This window comes from Triturus cristatus, chromosome 2_1 (assembly GCF_964204655.1).
Source record: "Triturus cristatus chromosome 2_1, aTriCri1.1, whole genome shotgun sequence".
In the NCBI taxonomy this organism is placed as follows: domain Eukaryota; kingdom Metazoa; phylum Chordata; class Amphibia; order Caudata; family Salamandridae; genus Triturus; species Triturus cristatus.
In genome coordinates, this window is record NC_140581.1 from 681,833,273 (window position 1) to 681,857,602 (window position 24,330).

At 47.6% G+C, this 24,330-nt stretch overlaps 1 protein-coding gene across 2 annotated transcripts in view; it reads left to right on the plus strand.

Annotated features, from left to right (window-relative positions):
• The window catches only part of DCP2 (decapping mRNA 2), a 330,233-nt gene that overhangs the window by 65,357 nt on the left and 240,546 nt on the right, over positions 1–24,330 (plus strand). The window lies entirely within an intron of this gene.

Sequence of the window (24,330 nt, forward strand, 5' to 3'; positions counted from 1 at the left end):
TCAGTTGTGAAACATCCATTTACCATACTTGTATTTGCCATACATACCGTCCTCTTCAAGATCGTGGAAAGGAGGAACAAAATAAGTTCATGGCCGGGAAGAAACCTTTGATGAAAGTTTGATTAAAAGGTCCATTTGCCTACTTACCCTCCTGGACCTCTAAATAGGATCCTACTAAAGAGATGCAAACATGGAGACCAAATGGGTCCGTATGCATAGCATGTATGAGTATGATGTCTCAGCACACTTTAGCCACTGACTAACTTCACTGTAAGTGCCGGTGTTCTTTTCTTTCACAAAAGAGCACATCTGCACACAAAGTAGTTCCCTTCTGTGCCAAGGTTATAATGGCGATGTGTGGTTTTTAAGACAAAAAGATAAAAAAAAATTAGCCAATTTTTTTGTGGGTGGCTATTTCTTGCAATAAAGTTTAGCAAAACCCAAGGCAAACCAAAGCAAGCATTTACAAAGCCAAAAGGGTGGCAGTTAATGCCTTTTGGCTTTGCTAATGCGCATGTCTTCGTTGATTTCAGGTTTGCAGCTGGTATGTAACTGCGTGGATCGGCCTGGAAACCTGTATCTGCTTCCCCCCGCAAATACTGACTAAGTACATTGTGTGTTTGTTTTGGTGATTTGTATGCTTGTGAAAATTTGAATACAGGTGTTGCACTTGTGTTAACTTTTCCTAGCCAAGGGGGGCACTAGCGAGCCCGAAGCAAGAAGGCCGCACATTAGTGCAGCTCTGCTGGTCGAAGCCATAATCCACCAATAATCCTGTATCTCTCCTGGCCATCCGTGGACCTATTGCAACGTATCTGGACCCTCTGATCATCTGCACCAGACTGATAACATCGTGACAGCCCTCAGTGCCCGATTTAGATGGTAAACTCAATTTTTCATTTACAACTGGCAAGATGGCGGCGCCCGTGCTCTAACTGCCACGAGTGCTGGAAGCGGTCTCTGGTCGTTGATGCGCCAGCACGATATCCGCACCAATTGGCGGCGGAGAGTCAAGCTACTGGAGCGCACTGTGGCCGCTGCAGTATGCGGTGATATTGATGCGGACAGCGTGAACAGGTTGGAAGCGGGGGTTAGCGAGTACTACGGCTGACCCCTCACGCGGAACGCAGACGGATATCGGGACACTGCTGATCGCATTCGCCCACTGTGGTAGGTGCCCCGCCAGCGGCCCTACACTCTGTTGGAGGCGGCGGCATGACGACATTGCGGCTCCGGTAAGACTGAGCATTGAGGAGGCGGGATCGTGACACGCCGATTGCTGGGTGAGCCAGCAATAGTGCTTGGGACGTTTGTGTGGTGGCGCTGCGATTGGGAGTGCTGACGAGGTTGTACTGCTGTCGGCATTGGGAACTGAGTCGTCCTTTGCTGTGTGCCAGACAGGGCGAAGTCTGGAGATCTGTTTTGGACCGCCATTTTGTGTATTATAGAGATTGTGGCTGCCTGGCACGTGTACTTGGGACTGCTACAGGCGAGTGAGGAAGGAGCGTTCTAGTAATATCGGTCATAAGAAAGAGAGACCTATATACAAGCTGGGGCATTGAAGGACTGTAATACTATCCACCGGGGAAGTGCTAGTCCCGGAGATCAATAGATGGCCATTTTGCCTGCAGTGCGCTGTAGCGGAGGATTCAAGTGCTGTGTGGTGAGGACGGAGGTACTGGCTTCCGCTGCGCAGAGACAAGCTGTGATTCGATCTCCCGTGGGCTGTTAAATTTACTGGTGCATGTGATTAGGTTCACGGTGTGGGCTGCTCGGGTGGCTTTACATATAGCAGCTTACATAGATACCCACTGCTGACACGCAGACTCCTGTGGTGGTGAGACAGGGGTGCTGAGAATCTTCACACTCGCGTTGGCGCATCGGACTCTAATGTGACACTTACAAGTGTGAGATCAAAGGTAGGATGGGCAAGCCGGACAAGCAGTTGCAGACCAAGCTGTCCTTTGAATCCAAGCGTCTTAAAAAGACGGCCACAAAGGCAGCGTTGGACACTGAGACAGACATGGAAGCAGGAGGTAGTAGCAAACTGGAGCGTATGATGATGGCCATGCAGTAAAGTTTGCACACAATAGACTGCAAAATCGACACTCTTAATTTTCGCATGGATAACATGGCCTCAAAGCTGGACAAGCACGATGTACGCATAGCCGAGACGGAGCAACGTATCTCCAACTCGGAGGATAAAGTGGAATCCGTTACTGAATCCTGCACGCACATGGAAAAGCTACTGGCGATGATACAAGCAAAGAACGAGGACTTAGAAGCCAGGTCGTGGTGGAATAACTTCCGTATCACAGGGATACCGGAGTTCACCAATATAGGGAAGATGGAGCTCTGTGTTGAAGAGATGCTCAAAACGATGTTGGGAGCGGAACACTTTTCTAACCTGCTGGTGGTGGAGAGGGCGCATCGATCTCTTGCGCCGCGCCCGATCCCGGGGGCACCACCTCGACCGATAATTGCTAAACTCCTTAATTATCGGGTTAGGGACACGGCTCTCCGACTAGCAAGAGAAATAGGTACTACTAAGTTTCAAGGAATGGAAGTCGCACTATTTCCAGATTTCCCCACCGCGGTACAGCAGGCCCAACGGGAATTTCAGCCGGTCAAAAAGAAATTGCAAACATTGAAAATACAGTACGCTATGCTTTACCCGGCTAGGTTAAGAATTCGATATCAGTACAGAGTACTGTTAAGAAACCCTCATTCACGTTTTTGCAGTTGGATTGAAGCGGTATGTTTCGATTCTCCGCTCTGTGGTTAACAACGTGACAGCATCATCATTGTTTTTTTAAATTTTTTTTTAATTTTTTTATTTTTTTTTATTAGCATTTGAAATGTATACAAGTCAAATACAACCATAACATTTTTGGTCATAGTACAACAGCATCCGTTTTGCATTCCTAATCAAAGGCCCGCCACACCCCTCCGAACATCACTGCATTTAGAATAAGCATTTAGTTCACTTGATACAGCTGCAAGTATTGGGTCAAGTATTTCCAATAATCTCTTGGTTTCGACCTGGTAGGTAGCTCTTCTTCATATGTCTTTAGTGTATCCTTACAATACGTTAAGTCAGCAATCCAGTCTTTAAGTTTTGGAATCTTCTTGCCATTCCAGCAGAGCGATACCCTCCGTTTGGCCAGGAGTAATGAAATCACACAGAATTTGCGCTTTTGGGCCTTCACCCCAGGCAGTAGGCCCAGCAAACAGGTGCTAACAGTGCAGCCCACCTCACCGCCCACCATAGCCCCCAGCATCTGCGTCACCTGCGTCCAGTATTCCATAACCACCCCACAAGACCATGCTAGATGGACAAAATCCGCCCCTTCCTCATTGCAGCTGCCACACCTAGAATCCGAGCGTAACCCATATCTGTGCAATCTAGCAGCTGTGTAATATGTCTGATGTAGGTACTTGAAGTGGAGAATGCGTAGATTTCCATTAGGTGTTAACATACCAGTCAGTGTGCAAGCCATAGCCCAGTCTTCCTCAGTTAATGGAACTTCTAGGCAGCTATTCCATTTTTCCATGGCTTTATTTGTATTCGCCGCAATGTCGCATTGGATTTTAGTATAAAGCGTGCATACTAAGCTTTTAGCCTTAGGCGTGGTAATTATCCACTGTAGAGCGGACAGTACCGGCGGTTCAGCCGGGTACGTCGGATAAAGTTTTTTTTTATGGTATTTTGTAGCCTGTGATAGTTAAATCGGAACAATAATGTCTTATTGCTGATGAATGTCAGATTTTCAAGCGTTTTGAAACTCCCATCTTCATAAAGATCCCCCATAGTGTCGATACCGACCTGTCGCAGCAATCCTACCCCCACCGCTTCTTGGGTGACCGAAATCTCCGGATGCCAGTGGAGCCGGAGCGTATAATGGCAGTTTGTTAGCCTTTCTGCCCATGATATGCCAGGCTTTGTTTGTGGCATCGATCGTGTTAATATCATTCTTATGTAATGGCGGCCTATGATGGGTTATAACCGCTTCCAACGGGATCGGTAGGGCGTCCCCTTCCTCAATTGCAGTATGTGTGAGGTATGGGACTTTGTGATACCAAAAATGCGCATATTGCGCTTGCGCGCAAAGGTAATACAGCAAAAAGTCGGGAACTCCAAACCCCCCCCTGGCAGTAAGGTAGTGTAAGTGTCTGCAAATCAACCCTGGCCGTTTTTCCCGCCCAGATTAGTTGGAGGACCATCGAGGTGATTCGGCGAAAAACCTCTGTTGGGGGCTGGATGGGTATGTTATTGAAAATGTACAATAGTTTAGGCAATATCACCATTTTTACAATGGCGATGCGGTCCGCCAAAGACAAGCGGCAGTTGTATCCATCTCCGCACTTTCCCTTCCAAGGTATCGATTGCCCTCCCATAGTTGGTCCTAATAACGATTTCAGGGTCACGGTGATACCACACACCCAGGTATTTTACCGGTTCAATCTTCCATTCCAAAGGGTACTCCATGGGGTGCGTTGTGTGCTGTCCGTCAAGGGAATAATCAAGGATTTAGCCCAGTTTATATTTATACCTGAGTGATGTGCGAATTTAATATATTCCCTCAGTAGCGGGTTCAGATTTTCCCCTGGGTCCCTCACATATAATAACATATCATCGGCATACAATGATATGTGCAGTGGTTTTTGCGGAAATTGAAGAGCCGAGTAATGATGTCCCTGCCGAATTTTACATGCTAGTGGTTCTAGCGCTAAAGCAAACAATAGCGGGGACAAAGGACACCCCTGTCTAGTCCCCCTACGAATATCAATGGGCTCTGAAATATATTTATTCACCCGGACTCGCGCCACTGGTGCATCATATAGCAGTTGTATCCATTGGAGAAACATGAGCGGAAAGCCCATCCTCCGCAGCACTGTATTTAGATATGTCCACTCCAGCGAATCAAAGGCCTTGGCCGCGTCTAGAAACACCGCCGCAGCCTTGGTCGTGGGTGTCCGATAGTGCGACAATGCAAATAGAGTCTGTGTATTATGCGCGGTGGAAAGCGATGGGATGAACCCAGATTGATCAGGCAAGATCAGCTTAGACATTAAAGGGTTCAGCCGAGCAGCAAGCAGTTTGGCCAGAATCTTATTGTCCACATTTATAAGAGACAAGGGTCTGTAGGAGTCACAGAGCTCTGGATCTTTTTGCGGTTTGAGCAGCGCCAGTAGCAGTGCCTCACGTAGGGTCGGAGGCAGGCTCTGCTGCTCATGGGCATTACCATACATCTCCACCAGGCGAGGGGTTAGCTGATCCACAAAAGCCTTGTAAAATTCGCATGTAAACCCATCTGGGCCCGGAGCTTTACCATTTGGCAATGTTGTAATCCCCTCCGTGACCTCTTCCACCGTGACAGGCAGAGACAGGTATTCCCGATGCGTGTCCGACAGCCACGCTATCGCCACATCATCTAGATACTCCATTATTTCGGCCGAGGCTGCCGTGGGTCTGGAGGCATAGATTGCTCCATATGTAGTCACAAACTCGCTTAAAATTTCCTGTGCGCCAAATCTCTTATCCCCCTGCTTATTGCGTACCATATGAATGTTCTGTTGTACGTGACCTTCACATATTTTTGCCGCCAAATGTCTGCCCGATCTACCCCCCTCCCCGTAAGCCCTCGCTATCTGTCTTTTCGCCGTATATTTGATTTCATCTTCCGCATAGTTTTGATACTCGGATAGTATAGTTCTAATGTCTCCTAAGATTTTGGTATCTTGTGTTCTCTCATATTCCCTCTCCAGAATTCGCAGTTTGTCTTCCCTCACCGTTAGCTGTTGTCTTATGTCTTTTAGAATACCAGCGTTCGTGCTAATACAGACGCCGCGGATCGTTGCTTTAAAAGCATCCCATAGCACGCCGGGGTCTTTCATAGTAGGGGCATTGTGATCAAAAAATTCCTGTATCGCCTGCCCAATAGTTTCTACATACATGGCATCTAGTAGAGCTTTTGCGTTAAATCTCCAACTGATGGGAGGTGGTGCATAGTGTGGGAATTCCAGGGAGAGGAGCACTGGGTTATAATCAGACAGTGTTCTGGGCAGATGCCCAACCTCCCGTGTCCATAAGGCAATGTCCCCAGATACTAACCAGTTGTCGATGCGGGACCAACTACCGTGTGCTGCCGAGGCGTGCGTGGCCTCTTTCCCCTCAGGATTCCTACTCCTCCAAATATCAGTAAGTCCCCTGTCCACCATTATATCCTTCAACACATGTTGCGCCCGTCTGTGGGGTTCAGTCGTCGATCCAGATCTGTCTAGGTCATCATATAATGCGATATTGAAGTCTCCTCCCCAGATCAAGTGCGGAGCTTGTAGGTCCCTCAGCTTACCCCATAAGGAATGATAGAATTGCGGATCATCCACATTTGGCCCGTACGTACTCGCAATAGCCAGTCTCTGCCCCCGCAGTATACCTGTAACAATAACAAATCGCCCCAAGTCATCTGCCACAGTACTCTCTATCCTAAACTGTAGTCCCCTTTTAACCAGTTTTAACACCCCTCTTGCATAGGATGAGTACGAGTGATGCACCATCTCAGCCCACCTTCGCCCTATACTAGACTGATGAGTCTGCGCACAGTGCGTCTCCTGTATTAGTGCAATATCTATGTGCAGTCTATCTAAGTATGCTAGTGTCTGATTTTTTTGGGGGTTATTAAGCCCCCGCACATTCCACGTTAGCAATTTGAGGCACCCAGCCCCTACTCGTGCATCCGCCATTTTCCAATAGTGCTAGTAAGGCATACCCAACACAAGCGTTCGGTTAATGTGTTCCAATGAATATCTGAGCGCAAAGTGACCTCATTTTTCCCCAGCATAAGTACTTGGATTTCAGCGATGCGTCTCATGCACTGCGACCAACAAAACAACTTTCCAACCCCTTTCCTCCTCCCCCCACCCACTTCAGCACCCCAATCATGCCAAAGATATACCCCACAAAAATAAACTAGCATAAATTAACGGAGTTCGGGGATCACCCGCTTTGGGGGATCGCCCAGAGCACACATCTCCATCCAACTAAATGGATGTGGACGGGTATACAATATAAGTTGGAGCCTAGAGTTTACCATAACAGTACAGGTAGCTTACTGTCTATAGCATATCTCACAGTGACCATGTTACCAATGGTTTCCGACCGCCCCACAGTAGTGCACATCCGCCGCTCGGTGGACAGCGACCCAGCTCCTCAACAACAACTTGCAGCCAGCCCTGTGATCTCACATGTACCAGAGGACCACCACCAATGAGCAGATCCCGACCCCCGACATCTGGCCCATCAACTTTCAGTTCCCCAGGCCCATTCCAGCCACAAACAGGCCAACAGTGTGTGCCAACAGTGCGGCTCCGAGTTAGTAGTTCGTTACCCCCTTATCAATCATCAGCAAGCAACAATCTCAGTTCCATCTTGTCTGTACGCACTTTAAAGTACCACAGTTCAGCAGATCGTGCGCGAGGGCAACATAGTTCATGCCGCTCATATTGACAGTCTGCAGCGGACCAGAAAAGTCCCACAGCCAGTGCAAGGCAGTGATGCATTCTCCCCGAGGTTCTGGAACTAGCTTATGACCGTCACCTTACCGTGTGCGTTCATCCCGTCAGCCTCGCACGCCTTGCATTGCCGCTTTCTGAAGTCTTCTCTTCTTCTGCCCGCTAGTCTGCGTCTGGGTTCTGATCATTTCTCTGCCGCTCTTTGCGTTTGGCACCAATTTGTTTGACGAGATCTTGTGCCGCCTTAGGCGTGTGACATATTGTTGCGTCACTCGAAGCCTGGCTGGATATAGCATGGCATAATCCATGCCAAGGTCACACAGCTTTTTCTTAACTGGATTGAATTCCTTCCGCGCCAACGGGACAGCGATTGTGAAGTCCGGATAGAATTCCAGTGCATTGCCCTGGTGTGTGATCTGCCGCTTTTCTCTCGCCAGCGGTAAGATGACATCTCGGTCTCTATAGTTAAGGACTCTGGCAACTATAGGATGCGGGAGCGCTCCAGGCTTCGGCCGCGGCGCCAGCGATCGATGCGCTCTCTCAATCAAGAACATCGGGGAGAGGTGTTCCGCGCCAAAGATGCTGCGAATCCGCTCCTCCACATACGTTTCCATCCGTCCAACTTTGGTGGATTCTGGAACCCCCTGTGATTCTTGCGTTATTGCGCCGCGACTGCGCCTCCAAATCCTCCGCCTTATTTTTTAGCACGTCCAGCAGCTGCTCTACCTCCGCACATTTTTGGGCCGTGGCCTGTGAGACATCCTCCACCGCTCCAATGCGATTTTCCGCCTCCACCAGTCTCTCCCCATGGCCATCCAGCTTTGCCGCCATGTTGTCAACTCGTAACGTGATAGTGTCCAGTTTGCCATTTATGTCCTGCAGGCTCTGCTGGATGGCCTGCAACACCCGCTCCATACCCGTGGACATCGCCTCTCCAGCGTCAAGGGCAGCGTCCGATAGCGTTGCGGCGCCTTTCGCTTGTCGTTGAGATTCAAAGGGGAGTTTAGATTGGGTTTTATCTGGTTTCCCCATGTCCCTTTCATCCACCGTCAGCCACCAGGAAGATCAAGTTGTAAGTCTCCCCGGTTGGGGTGTCGCAGCCCTCCGCTCGCAAACTCTATGGACCCCGGCCGAGCAGCACACAGGTCTCCGATGTTCGTGCAGCGCCCCAGACGTCCGCGCCCGCACCAGCGCACTTCGTGTAGCCCACGCGCTCCTCGCCTCCCACAGCCGCGTGAGCCCCGATGGCGGCAAGATCACACAGCGCCCTCCAGACTCACTCACTATCAAGGAGGCCGCACAACAGGTGTGCACCACTAATTCACGACAGCCAGCAATCCAGGCGACCTCCAGTCACCACGCACGGCTCAGGTACAGGGAATAAGCGCAGAAGCCAGTCTGGTGCACTCACATTCACTAGTGGTCAGCGTTGTATGCGCCTCGGGTCAGATCGCCGCCCTCCATCTCATTCTGTGCAGTGGCGGCCGCCGAGACCAGCGATCCGCGATTCACCCTCGCGGCAGCCCCGCTTCTCGCAGTCGCGCCAGGTAGCCCTCAGTCCCCCGATATCACAGCAGGCAGTCAGGGCCTCCGGGGCTGGCGAGGACACGACTTCCACGCGGGCAGCGCTCACCCTCTCCGCTCCCGTTTATGCAGTGTGTGGCAGGATCGTTCGTGGTGTCGGCGTCGCCACTTTTCGATGCATCAGACCGCAGCCGATGACACTCTCACCCGGAGAGAAAGTTTGAGCAGGGCGTCGCCGCCATTTCGCGCCGTTCCATGCACCAGCGCAGATTTCTCCAGAAAGCACTTAGATCACGAGCGCAATCCCAGCGCCAAGAGGCCGTGGCAGTCTCACAAACCCCATGCACAGGTGTCCCGTAGCGATGATTTTGTCGGCTCCCCGCCACAGCAGCCCTCTGTCTCTCCGGGCGGCGCCATCTTGTGTTCCGTTATCTGCGACCGTGGCAAGTGGGTCAACAGCTCATTTCCGAGGCCACAGTGCCGGCATTCTGTCCTGCGCCCCAGCCACGCGTGGACGCCGGCGTCCGATCATCGAGACAGCAATTTTCCGCTGTTTTGCAGCTCCCTACATGCTCATTTATGCCGTTTTTTCGTCCCCGTCCGGCGGAGCTGTCTCACAAGGCAGCCATTCCGCTTTGCGCCCTCTAGCGCCCCCCAGCATCATCATTGGGTTAATGAATGCTTCCTCCACCCGGAGGTTTTCATCCCACTGGTTATTTCAGTAGTGATCGTGGAAAAAAGGAGAGTGTCAATGTGTAGTGAAGTGCTGTGTAGTGAAAAATATTTAAGGTATTAAAAAAACTCGTAAAACCAGAATGTAACTTTTATTAAACTGGGTTCGAGTTTGTTAAAAAATTACTCTGTGTGCACAAATTAGACTAGTTACGGTCTAGTGCATTATGGACATTCTTATAGTGCACTAGACCGTAACTAGTCTAATTTGTGCAGTTACATAATGTTGAACTTGACTGCACTGTTGGTCTCATTATGGGGGTTGAACGAGATTCGCTGTGCTATGTCAAAGAGATCCTTTTTTTTGGGATGAGACACTTGTGATTCTGTTGTGAAGGGATGGGCTGTGGAAAGATGCTAGAGATTGCCCTGACCCCCCCCCTTACTACATCAAGGGGGTCGGTGGGCTACTGGTGTCCTCCATGAGGGTACCCCCCACACTGTTATTGATTGGGATAGTGTACTGTGTGCGAATTAGCCGCTCGCAGCAGGATGGGGGGTTCGTTCTGAGTCTTATGTTGTGCACATTGTGGTTCCTCAGCGTGATTGGGATGCTGGGGTGGGCTGGGGTGTTATCTACTGGGGTGTTTGGATATAACATTGTGACATACAGAGTACATGGCTGGTATACAGTCTGCATATGTAAGCAGCAATGGGACACTAATGTTACATAAGCTACACTCAGTAAAGTAAATGTCAACAGAGGAGGGTAAATTAAATTTGATAACTTGGAATGTCAGAGGTCTTAATAATCCAAAAAAAAACTAGGCAGGTGTTGGCATACCTTGATCGGCATAATGTGCAGGTGGCACTGTTACAAGAAACACATCTTACCAGGGATGTGGCAACAGCAATTGCCACGAAATGGGCTGGAGCTCGTTTTGCCTCTTCCTACTCCTCGTATGCGCGGGGGGTTATGGTTTTAATTAAGAAAAATATCCCTTTTGTCAGTACACACGAGGACATTGATGATAGTGGCCGATACGTAATAGTGCAGGGCAAATTGTGTGGTACTTTGATTATGATAGTCAATGTATATGGGCCAAATATAGATGACCCAGAGTTTTTTTAGACATTGTGGAACAAAATATACAGGTTACCGCCATCTGCAATTATTTGCGGTGGGGGGGGGGGGGGGTGTAACGTTGTGTTGAACCCTACACTACACCGTCACTCTAATGTAGAGCCTGTTCTAAAAAAAAAAAAAAAAGCTGCACAGGCGGTTAGGAATAATATGCAGGCCCTGTTTCTTATAGATGTTTGGAGGTTGAGACACCCCGTGACACAGGAGGGCACATGTTACTCGTACATTCACAACACATGGTCGCGCCTTCACTATTGGTTAACTACAAATGATGTTAGCACATGGGTCACTAGGGTGGTGCATTTGCCGCGTACACTGTCCAACCACTCCTCAGTATTGCTTACTATGTTGCTACCAACATATACACCGGCTCAATTTCAGTGGAGACTACAACCTTCGGCGTTGCAAGATCAAGTTTTTAGGGAAGGGGTACATGAGGCAGTAGACAATTACTTCACTGACAATGTTGGATCGGTGCAGTGCCTGGTCACGTTTTGGGAGGCTTTTAAGGTGACAATACATGGGGTGTGTATAGGCTTGCAAGCAGGAGTGCTTAGGTCACTGCAGGATTCAATGAAAAGGATTGAGAACGACCTATTGCGTTTAGAGTGTCAATATGAAGACACGCCAGACAATGCTACATTGGCCACAATACGTTCTCAATCACTGAATATAATGAGCTGGCAGAACAGAAGGTGAGGCACATGTCGCGACGCTGGAAGACTAGATACTATGGGGAGGGCGGCAGGCCGGGGCGAGCTCTAGCCACTAAGGTTATGGAGCCGTGGGCAAGGAATTGCACAGTACAGTCGATCACAGAGGGTGATAGAGTTTGTTGCGACACAGCAGGTATTCTTGAACTGTTTGTAACACATTACAAAGCTATGTATAGTAGTAGGCCAACAGCTGACGAGGACGACATAGCACAATACTTAACAGATATAGCTTTAGTTTGGCTGTCAAAAGGGCAGCAGGATTTCCTGATGCACCCACTAACGGCTGATGAAATTAGAGATGCTATTACTGCCCTGCCCAATGGTAAAGCTACAGGAACAGATGGACTCCCAGCAGAGTTCTATAAAGAGTACATAGATATTTTAGTGCCGCACATTCAGGCCATGTATGACGAAGCATATGAGCAGCAACAGCTGCCAGACACTCTTAGGGAGGCCTTAATTATAACGCTATTAAAGCCGGGAAAAGCACCGGATCGATGTGACTCTTACAGGCCCTTGTCGCTAATGAACACAGATGTGAAGATACTGACGAAGGTTCTGGCAACCCGGTTAATATTAATAATACCGGTTATGGATTTGCCGGATCAATTGGGGTTTATTCCGACACGTTCCACAGCACATAATTTCTAACTTTATTTGCGGTAATGCAACTTTTGGATCCTAAGTTGCCAGCAGCTGCGGTCCTATTGCATGCCGCAGAGGCGTTTGACTCCATTGCCTGGAGAAATGTTTGCGGTGTTGCATAGTATGGGGGTGCCGTATTTCTACACTAATTGGATTAAATTACTTTATACTGGCCCGTGTGCGTGTAAATGGACAGACGTCAAGCATATTTCCAATCAGGTGCGGCACAAGGCAGGGATGCCCACTCTCAAACCTTCTGTTCGCAGTAGTATTGGAACCGCTTGCATGTGTGTTGAGACAGAGACACTCGAAGGTGGCATTGCGTTTCATCCAGCGTCCACTAGCGGTGTCCATGTATGCAGACGATATGGTCTTGTACGTGCGGGAGCCTGCGGTATACCTGGAACAACTAATCGGAGAGTATATCCGGTTTGAGTTTTACTCAGGCCTTGAAATCAATTGGAGTAAATCAGTCGTGCTATCGCTGAGAGAGAGTACTATGCAAATTGAACTGGGTTACCCCCTAGAATGGACTGCAGAACCAGTAAAATATCTGGGTTTATAGAGATCCGCAGGTTGTCAAATGTTCCAATTATGGTACGGCGATCTCCAGGCTTGAGGAACAGGTCTCCCGTTGGCTTAGATTGCCGCTGGCGTTTGCTGACAGGGTGGCATTTATTAAAATGGTGGTACTGCCAAAATGTTTGTATTTATTTGTCAATGTTCCTATTCATCTCACTCAGCATTTTTTCACTTCACTGCGGTCCTTACTGATTACGCTAACCTGGGGAGGTAAAAAACTGAAGGTTAAGTGGGAGACTTTAACACGACCGTATGAGATGGGAGGCTTCACAGTGCCCGATATGCAATTGTATTACTTATGTGCACAAGCACAGTATGCCTTTTATTGGCAAAACGCACCACCATTTACGCTGCATGTTGCGGTTGAGGTGGGGGCGGTACACCCAATACCATTAAAGGTGATGATTGTCAACAAACATACTGTTTTTGAGCGGGACAAAATTGACACGGTGCAGTGTAGATCTCGAGCCTGGCGGGACTAGGGGGGGAGGGGCGTGCTCAGCAACTCCCGCTATATGCACCCGCGATGCCGTTACATCATATAGCTCTATCTGTAACGGGCAAGACGGGTTCCCTTAAGGCACTGCATAGTGTTGGGGCACAGACTATGGGTCACGTATATCCTTTTTAAAAAAATTTTTTATTAGGCAACTTCATTACGTACAATATATATAAAATACAGTTTCCATTTTCTTAGAATACATTAGGAAGTACATGATAAGTCCTTGCTAAGGGATGAAAGAGCTAAATAATAATACGTGGCTTAAGTATCTCACAGATACATATTACATTTCGTTTAATCAGGACAACAGAAAGAAAAATCAGAATAATATAAGCTATAACCTGTCTTTCCAAGAGGTAATTGGCGACCAAATTAGAGCACCACGTTGTCTAGCCTTCTTACCCTTGGCTGCATAGATTGCCATTTCTTGATTAGCTGTTCCCAAGAACCGGGTTATCCAAACTTGGAAGTTAGGGGGGTCTATGTCTTTCCATCGAGTAGCCAGTATTAATCTATATACTGCCATACCCAGAAACAAACATACCTCTTCCTCCTTGCTATGACCAAGGGTGTTATCATACCCTAACAAAAAAAGAGTCTGAGACATTTGAACTTTATGCCCGAAAACCTCTTCCCAAAAGTCTGATATTTTAACTTTGAGAATAGTTAATTTACTACATTCAGTGAACATATGTATTAAATGGGCCGGGCCTATACCACACCTACGACATTTATCATCTATTCGTTTTCCCCATGAGAACAGTTTTGCCGGTGTAAAATATAAGTTGTATATGGTCTTATAAAATTGTGCTTTAAGAGTTGCTGTTAGAAAAACCTTATCAGCGAGGGAGAGGATCTTATCCAAATCGACATTTGGATTGTTCAATTTGGATGCCCAGCGTGATTCCGTTCTCTCCAAGTCGTCTTGGTGGTGTTCCAACAGCATCTGATAAAGTATACTTATACTAGATTTTTCTTTCCCCCAATAAATTCAAAAATAGAAACATTCTCCATTGAAATGTTTGAAAGCTTCGCGGAGAGAATAGAATTTATTTGGATATATTTGAATAGATCGGAAGTCGGGGTATTACATTTAAGTTGTAGATTGGAGAACCTCGTGCTGGGCGGAGCGTCTAGAAAGTCACCCACTGACACCAGCCCGAGGGCCTCCCACCTTTTAGCAATATCGTCATTGAGTTGCCTAGAGAGAAGGAAAGAGTGCCATAATGGTGTATATCTATTGATTTTAGAGATATCAAAATGTTTGACAATTTTCTTCCATACCCTCCAAGCGTTGTCTATAATTTTGTATAACCTTCTTGTAGTACGATGGTTCAATTTGTCTCAATAATAGCCCTTTTGCTTTCTCCCCTACAGCTAACTCATATATATAGAGGGGATCCGTGTCCTAGCCGTGTTATAGTATAATGGATTTATGTTAAATAAGAGAAACATCCCTTGGAGAAGGCTAGTCCAAAAATATAGAGTTACGTTCGGAAGCCCGAGACCCCCCCTCTCTCCTGCGGAAGAGATAAGAATTTTGAGGATCTCCTAATTTTACCGTAGCCCCAGATGAATTTAAAGATTTGTATTTCTAGAGCTTTAATCATCTTATCCTCGACCAAAATAGGGATCGCGCGGAAGAAGTATAGTATCCTCGGGAAAATGTTCATTTTGACAAAATTGGTCCTACCGATAATTGAGAGATTGAGGCTGTTGACCCTCAGAAGGTCCTTTTTTATGTTTGCAAGCATGGGGTCGTAATTAAGTTTGTTAATGTTTTCGATCTGTGGGGATATACAGACACCCAAATAAACTGCATTGGTTGCCTTCCTGGGATCATTGAATAAGATGTTATTGGTACAGATAACAACCGTTTTTTCACTATTCAAAGAGTATCCGGATATGACTCCAAAAGACCGAGTTATTTTCCCAATTTCTTCTATTGCCTCCATGGGGTTAGGTGTTACAACCGCCACATCATCGGCATAGGCCAATATCTTGGTTTCGTACATGCCTGTTTTAATTGATGTTATATCAGTACTTGCCAATAATTTCTTAATCAGAGGATTTATATATAGGGCAAATAATATTGGGGAGCAGGGGCACCCCTGTCGTGTGCCCTTTTGAATTTTAAATGATCTTGATTCTAGGCCCATCGTCATAACTTTCGCAATCAGTTCTTGATACATGGCTTGAATTGCTTTAACATAGCCAGGCCCAAAGTTATTAAAGTCCATTATTGCCCATAGATATCTCCAAGACACTCGGTCAAAGGCCTTCTCGGCATCAAGGAGGATCATGGACATCCGGTCCCCCGTCGCAGCCATGATATCAAATAGTGAAATAACCCTACGGGTATGATCTGTGGTTCCCTTATGAGGAATAAATCCATGCTGCCATGGGGAGACCAGATGCTCAACCACCCTCCTGAGCCGATTAGCCAAGACCTTTGCATATATTTTTGCATCTGAATTAATTAAGGAGATATGGCGATACGAGGTAGGATGTTCCGGAGACTTACCCTTCTTGAGAAATATCATTATATTAGTCTCCTTCCAAGACGGAGGCGTAATTCCATTCCCCTGTATCCCTATGCAGAGATCTAACATAAATGGTATAATTACTGATCCCAGAATTTTATAAAGGTCTATGGGGATCTTATCTGGGCCGGCGGCCTTACCAACTGCAAGACCCATTAGCGCCTCTTGTACCTCCGCAAGGGTAATGTCCTTATCTAATTCTTCTCTAGTATTTGCGTCAAGAATATTACTCCCTCACCAATCCCGTAGTGATTCTTGCAACTCATCCAACTCGAGAGAGTCTTCATTCTTATAAAGGTTTTCGTAGTATCCCTTAAAGACGTCTAATATTTTAGCAGGTTCTCTATATGTCATACCATTTGCATGGATAATATTGATTTTGTTGAATGATTGTTTTTGTCGGGTACGAAGAGCTAATTGCTTTCCAACCCTCTCACCGTCCTCGTATAGTTTATTTCGGTTAGTTTGGAAGGTTTCTGCGGCTTTCTGATTGATCTTGCTGTTAATCGCAGTTTTCAGAATTATCAGTTTGCGTAATGTGACTTGGCCGTTATCACCGTTAGTTATAGTGGTTGTGTGTTCGTGCTATGCTTTGGCTAGTTCCAACATCTGCTGCTGGTTAACTAGGGCTGCCTCTTTCTTTAGTTTAGCCACAAAGCTCATAGTTTCCCCCCTGAGAGCAGCCTTGAAACAGTCCCAAACCATGATCCTCGATGTACTATAGCGGTTACAGTCAAAATATCCCTGTAGCCACATCTTAATGTGATCAGTATATTCTTTATTTTCCAGAAGTTTTCTGTCAAATGTCCAATTGAATCTGGGCCTATACAGATTAGTCAGATTGATAGTTAGAGTGAGCATATTGTGGTCAGAGAGTACCTTAGGACTTTTCTCAATTTCGGCACCAGATGACTGATCACTGACCACCCACATATAATCAATTTGTACGTATTTATTGTGTGGAAATGAAAAATACGTGTATCCAGGATCCGATTGATGTTTAAGAGCCCAAATATCTATTAAATCCAAACTTTCCTTGAGTTGGGAGAACGCTCTATAAGCTTTAGGTTTTCTTCCTGTATAGGTGGACATATACTGATTATGTGCCATTCCTACGTGTTTAAAAGAAATATTGAGATCGCCACACAGTATCAATAGCTTGGGCCAAGAAGCAAGCTCAAGCTCTAAATCTTCAAATATCTGCGGATCATCTAAGTTAGGAGCATAAACTGAACAAATTGTAATTCCTGGATATAGTTCAATGAGGACCCACCTTCCAGAAGCATCTACTAACTTACGTTTAACTTGCCCCAAGAAGCCTCTAGCAAAAATAGCCACACCACATGTTTTAGAGGTCTGTGAAGTGTTTGCTAGCAAATTGTACCCAGGAATTCTTAGTAAGTCTCTGTCTTTCCATGTAATATGGGTTTCTTGAAAGCAAAGAATATCATAGGGCGTTTGCTTAATTAATTCATAAATATTGGCTCTTTTAACCCTGTCGTTTAGGCCAGCCACATTCCAAGAGCATATTTTTAACTTCCCCATAGCATCAAACACTTAATTTCGGAGATTCACTCTTCATAATAAAAGAAAGATAGCATATTCTTTATTACTTTAGAAAGCACTATACGTAAGAAGTTGTCTTTTTTTCCCCCTGCTTATTCCACCCTTCCAGCTTAGCCCCCCCCTACCACCCCCTTGATCCAACCCCCCCTCCCCCCCCCACACCCTCGGTGAGGCTATTAGACTCAATAAGAGTCTATGTGATGGATGTGCGTTCCAAGGACCGGTGCTGGAGTTTCACGTCGACATGTTAACAATATCTCATTATGTTTAAAGAAATCCTAATACTCAGCCATTTAATAATACTTAGAAAAAATGGCTGAAGTGGCTAAAGTGCATACCTTACACCTTACAACTTACAGCTTAAAGCTTAATTTTAAATTTCTTTGCGACAATGGATGTGTCCAATGTCACAAAGATTTTGTTTGGCTTTAATAGAAACTTTAATAGAGAACATAAGCTAATCTTAAAAAGAAAGATATATAGATCATAAGCCATCCAAATATTCCTTGGCCTTGATCTCAGATGTAAAAAATGTTGTTACCCCCTTATTAATTACTTTGAGGCGAGCTGGATTATTCAGATAGGCCACCACATTTTTCTCCTGGAAAGGTTTGATCAGCTGGCGAAGACGCCACCTTCTTTCCACTGTGGCGTGGCAAAAATCAGGACGCACAAAGTAGGAAATATTGCCACTAACACGCTTTGCCTCTGGCCTTGCTTTCTCTGAAATTGCCTGCCTCAGGAGAAAGTTACCAAAGTATACCAGAATTGCTCGAGGATACCCCCTGGGGCGTGTAGGTTCTTTTAGAAACATAGGCACCCGGTGCGCCCGTTGTATTTCAATATCCCAATTCCATGAGGACAGTTCTGGTAGGGAGTCCCAAAATAATCTGATAATGAAAGTCCGAACATCCTCCCCTTCTAAAGACTGGGATTCCAAGAACACGAAGATTATTTCTGCGTAGGCGATTGTTCGAAGTCCTCTAACTTCCATCTGACGTCAGAGAGCTCTGCTTCATGTGCCTCTGTTAATTCGCGATTTGTAGCTGTCTCAGTTTCATTGGTCATTATGCGAGACTCTAAATCAGTCAGCCGATTTCCAAATATACTAACAGTTTTATTTAATCACCGTACGACCCCTTGTACTTTACGAAGAGTATTTTGGGCCTTGCGTCCATCCTGTGCTGTCTTTTCCCTATGTGCTGCGATAGCTTGCAGAACAGTCTCCATTACTGTATTCAGAGTCGCCGCTGATCCTGAGGGCAGATCCATAGAGCTAGGAGGAGCCGATTGATGAGGGGGGCACAAGGCACTAGTCTGGGTATAGTCTGGGTATAGTCTGTAGTTTGTTGCGGCGTAGGATGTATAGTAGGAGTGTAATCCCATACCAAGTCGGTTGCACCATGATGGCCTTTTCTTTTTCTGACTACTGTTTTTTGAGCTCCAGAGTCATCCTCATTATCACTGCAAGTAGATATGGAGCTCGTCCCGTTTGACGTTTCGTAATCATCTGAAAACGAGTAGAAGTCGCTAGGATCCTTTTCTGCATCTGTGTCTGCAGTTTTCCTATTGTTTGTCCCAGCGGCACAATCTGCTTTATCTATAATTACATCCTGGACACCAACTAAATGGCTCGATCCCTCCAAACTGGATGTGTTATCTGTTTGCTTTTGCACAGTCACATTACTACCAACGGAGCCGGCAGCAGCCTCTTTGGGTGATACCTCGGAAGCTGCTACAGGAGTTGGCCCACATCCCTTAGTTTTATCCTTGATTTTAACTGAGCTCAAATGTTGCAGAGTAGGCATAGAGGAGGCATTTTGAGACAGTTCCTCCAGGTCCCTGCTTATGCCTGAGTTTGTCTGAATTGCCTGATTTGGAGTCGGAATAGGGGGGGCATTTTGAAAAGGTTTATTAGCGTTTGGTAAGTCATTAGCTCTAAAAAAAGGATTATCCCCCACAGCTTGATCAAAGCTTGTTACGCTTGGTTCGTTACCTGTAGCTCCAAGAGTTTCCGAACTCACCTCAGAGTTCTGAGGCACAACCTCCGCGCTCCCAGGCAAACTCTGCCTCGGTTGACCTGGAAGCACTCCACTCGGGACACGGCGAAGAAGGAGGTCAGCTACTGTCGGAGCGGTCGCGCTCCCCTTTCCCATCGATACAGCTCCATGCCTCGTTAGAGCCTTGGCACCGACGCTGAGACCCGCGTCTGTTTCCTTAACGGCTCGCTTTCCATTCGCGGCATCCTCCCGCTGTGCCTGTCTTGCCACTGCTGCCGCTGCAGCCCTTGCCTTAGCAGCGGCGGTGGGGCCAGCATATTTTGGGGGCATCGCTAAATTCGCCTGTTTATCGTCGTATTGAGAAGGCTGCCCTGCGGCTGCAGTGATTGCTTTAGCTCGGGCACCACAGAGCTCCTTCGGCCCCCCCTGAGACCAGCAGCAGCTGCTCACGACAAAGGAAGCGAATAATGGAAAGGCCGATGAGTGTTGCAAGTGTCTTTAGGTAAGCTCCTGTTTGCCCATTTGAGCTGGTGCTTAACGCTCTAGTAATTTGCAGTACCATCAGGGAAGTTTTTTTTTTTTAGCGGATATATTCGTTTTTAGGCATTCAGTAGATTACTTCTTGTATTTCTCGTGGCATCAATAATTCCCCCTTCTGCATTGTTACTCCACGCTCAGCACCGGTCTGCCGCACTACGGTCTCAGTCGACCGCCATCTTTCCACCCCCTGGGCTAGTGTTTCGGGTCATGTATATCCTAATGGGAAGTTCATAAGCCTGCAGGATTTTATGCGGGAAGGGGAGAAGGCTGCTATGTTAACATTCATTTAAAGCAGGCTGAGAGCTGCGATGCGGGCCTTGTACCCCTGTTTTCCTGATGAGCCGTCGGTCTTGGGGGCTCTACAACTTATCTACACCACACAAACTAGAAACAAATTAGTTTCACGCTTGTACACCACCTCACAGCGGGGCGAAGTAAATAGTGCAACAGGTCCTATGGACAAATGGAATGCTATTTTGCCTCAGCCACTAACGGAAGAGGAGTGGGAGGTGTGTTGTAAATTAACGGGTCAATTTGCGGCCAACGGCAATCTCAAGCTTATACACTATAAATATGTTCATCAAATGTACTACACGCCAGTACAACTCTACAGGTATGGTCTGAGAGACTCGAACTGTTGTAGGAGATGCAGTGCGGATAATGCTGATTTTCTACACTTAGCGTGGGCATGTCCAAAAGTGGCAGATTTCTGTGGAAAAGTTGTGATGGCCTTAATGAAAATGGTGGGTGAGTCAATCGAATGTGATGTGAAAGTTTGTTTACTGGGTAATGTACTGGGGTTAAAGTCTACCAATCGGAAATTTGTGGCAATAGCACTACAGCTGGCAAAACGTAGGGTTTCACTTAATTGGGACGGTAGACCGGCGCCCAAGTTGGCACACTGGTTACAAGATGTGGCCTACAGTCGTGATCAACTCACCTGTTGCGCGGAGAAGTGCTTCCAGACCACGAGACATTTGGGGTCCATTTACTGCCTATATGCTAATCTGTACTGTTGACAATCAGTATGTGGATAAAGAATATCTTGTCTGCTTTTAGATGAATCCCTGTTCTAATAATACCTTGTACCTCTGTAATGGTTTATTCATTGCTGCTATGTATTCTGTTCAAATATGACCATGTACTGTTACATTGATGATTATATTTGAAAATTTATAACTAAAATTAAAAAAACGTTTCCTAGCCAAGATGGTTTTATTTTTTCATCATGTAGAGATCTTTGTAAAACGTATCTAAGACAGCTGCTGTGTTGTAAAACATTAGAAGGGGGCTAATAAGGTTGATATCACAGTTTTTACATGTTTGAAAACTTTGTACCTAGTCCATGTGAATTCCTGGCTAAATTTGCTGTGCAAGATTTTTGACGTTTACGTGCTGAGTTCCCATCATCCTGGTGTAATTTCAGTTTTGGGCAACGATGATAAAATCGCACCACCTTTGTTGCCTTTGTCATAATAGTGTTTGGTTTCTAAACAGGGACTGACAAAGCCAATAGGTTTTATTTATGTGAACTATTGCCTTTGTTAAAACTTTTATACAGGTTGCACAGCAGTGTGGCAGCTTTGCAGCATCGCTCAAAGTATTTAAAAAAAAAAAAAAGCGCTGTGTTGCGACCAGCCCTGGCCTCATCGTAACACTTTTATTTGATAGAGACTTCTAGCTGCGGATTCCTTACCGTATAATATTCCCCAGGCATCCGTTTGTATCTGGAAAATCTTGAGCATTACCTCTGCACAGGTACGTGGCATGGATCGGCTTATCATCGGCAACGTCCACGCCGAAAGAGACATTTGCGATGCCTATATGGGCTGCACCCCAGCACTCTATCATTTCTTTGCTTTCAGCACCATCAGCACAGATCCGGAGAGAGCAACCTTAGTCCTTTTTTTGACTACCTTTGTTGACTTAACAATGACATTCTTTTTGAGCTACACTTTCACTGAGTAAGGATGTCCCCTAAAAAACCATGTTACAAGTAAATGTCTGTGACAGACCTACCACATGGTCTGCTTGTGATGCCTGGAGCCGTGACATGACTCCAAGGTCTGTCCACACTGTCGAACAATGAATCTGAAGGTGGTTCAAGAGAGTGCCCTGAAGCTCCTGGTCGCCTGACTCTGCACTGCCCGAGGTGCTGGTCGCGAGGAAGGTTGTAGGCCTGCTCTTGAAGTTCTTCCTGCTGGTTGTCATCAGACTCCTATTCATCCTCTGATACGGCCCACAAGAAGTTTAAGAAATTCACTATGACGCAGCGTTGGGGTGCGGGAACAATGCCACAAATCTTGGCACCACTCCCACACGTCAGCTGCGGAGTGTGAGTCTGCTCCATGCCTCCCAGAGTTTCCCAGACCCAGAGCAACCCCCACCCATCTTCAAAAAATTTACGAGGCCATGAACCTCATTTTTGGGCGGGCTGACCCCTCTGGGCGAGAAAGCTAAAGACACACTTGAGGGACGGAATGCAGAGCAAATCAAAATATTCACCCCCAGTCAAGAGATTTGGGTTAAATCCATCATTATTTTACTTCCCATGCCACCCCAGTTCATACCTGGTCATATCCAAATCAGTCTTGACCCTGTGCCTCATGCTTGAATCCAGTGGCACAGTGAGCCCGGGACCCACGTCTGGGCATATCCTGGCTGTTGAGGGGTGAAACCCCGAAACTGGTCCTAGGATGTCTTTTTCCAGTCCAGGGAGGACCTGGCCTGGCAGTTCGGGCTGGACTGTTCCCATTAGCGCCCCTCCCGCAACTCTGCGCGCTGAGCCGGAAGGGTCGCCTCAGAGTTTCGCTCCCTTCCCGGGACCCGGAGCGACCCCTACCCAGCTTTGCACCTTTTACAAAGCGATGTATGCCATCTTTGGGGAGCCCGACTCAGCCGGAGCGCCTTCGGGTCCCCTGGACTCGACTGGGGGTCCTGGGCCTTCGACGCCGGCGGCTCCTGCCCCGGCGCCGCAGGGTCCCCTTGGATCCAGGCCTGGATCCGGATCGGCTCCGGTCGACCTGATTACACTTCCCTCAGCGCCCATTCCACCGGCACCACGTCCGACGCCGGTTGTGTCCCCAGCCGGCGTCGACCCCGGCCTGCACCCCGAAGTACACGGAGCTGGACCGATGCCGAATCTGGCGTCGACAGGTACTTTTGTGCCCCTGTTCTACCCTGGTTCCTTTTGGCAAGATTGGCAACCAGAGGAGGACAGGGAGGGGTCTGGAGACCCTTTGACTGACCAGTTTGGTTACGAACTGGACTGGAGAGAGGAACTGGGGGAAGCCAGTGGTCTGGATACTTCACCAGACCTGGGCATGTTGTCTCCTCCTACCGTGGCTATGGAGGAGGGAGTGTCTTATGCAGTGGTGTTGCGTAGGGCGGCCGAGGTTCTCAACCTCGAGCTACCTACGGTGGCGGTCTGGGTCAGGACTAACCTCCTGACAGAGGTACATCAACCAGCAGCGAGCTCTTCGGAGCCCCTGCTTCCATTTAATGAAGCCCTAACCGACATTCTTTTGGGCACCTGGTCCAGGCCCAACACAGGGGCTCCTGTGGATAGGATGATTGCCCGACGCCACTGCCCGCCCCGGGTGACCCCACTTTCCTTTCCTAACACCCCACCCCTGAGAGCTTGGTGGTCCAAGCTTCCACATGCAAATGCACATTCCCTAACGCACCATCTGATGGGGAATCCAAAAAGCTGGATCATCTTGGAAAGAAGAGGTTTTCTTCCTCCAGCTTGGAAATGCAATCGGTAAACACTGCATGTCTGTTTGGCCTTTATACCCACTCTGTGTTGGATACGGTGGCCCAGGTGCTGCCCCAGTGCCCGGAGAAAGACCGGGTCGTACTCTCCCGTGCAGTTGCTGAGCGGAGAGACGCAGCGAAGTTTACCATACGCTGTGGACTGGGCACTGCCGACTCGCTGAGTTGAACGATTTCAACGTCAGTAGCACTTCGACGCTACGCCTGGCTGAGATCGACTGGCTTTTCTGGGGATGTCCAAGCTACCCTTATGGACATGCTTTTTGATGGCCGCCACCTGTTCAGCGACAAGGCATACAGTGCACTAGAGCGCTTCAAGGAATCACGGGCTACGGCCAAGTCCTTGGGCCTCTCCACCATTCACCGTGCGTAGTCTGCTTTTCGCCCCCTTTCGTGGCTACGTAAGGGGTACACCACCACGTTCCACCCAGGGCAGGCTGTTCACCCCCTGTGCGGCCCGGAACGTGGGAACCACCGTGGTGGGTCTGGGGGCCAGCGAGCAGGCCAGTCCACCACCGCCCCCTCTACAGGAGCCTACAAACACTCCTAGTCCGACCCTCCAGGGCCACCAATTGCCAGTGGGCGGCAGGATTTACCATCACCTCCC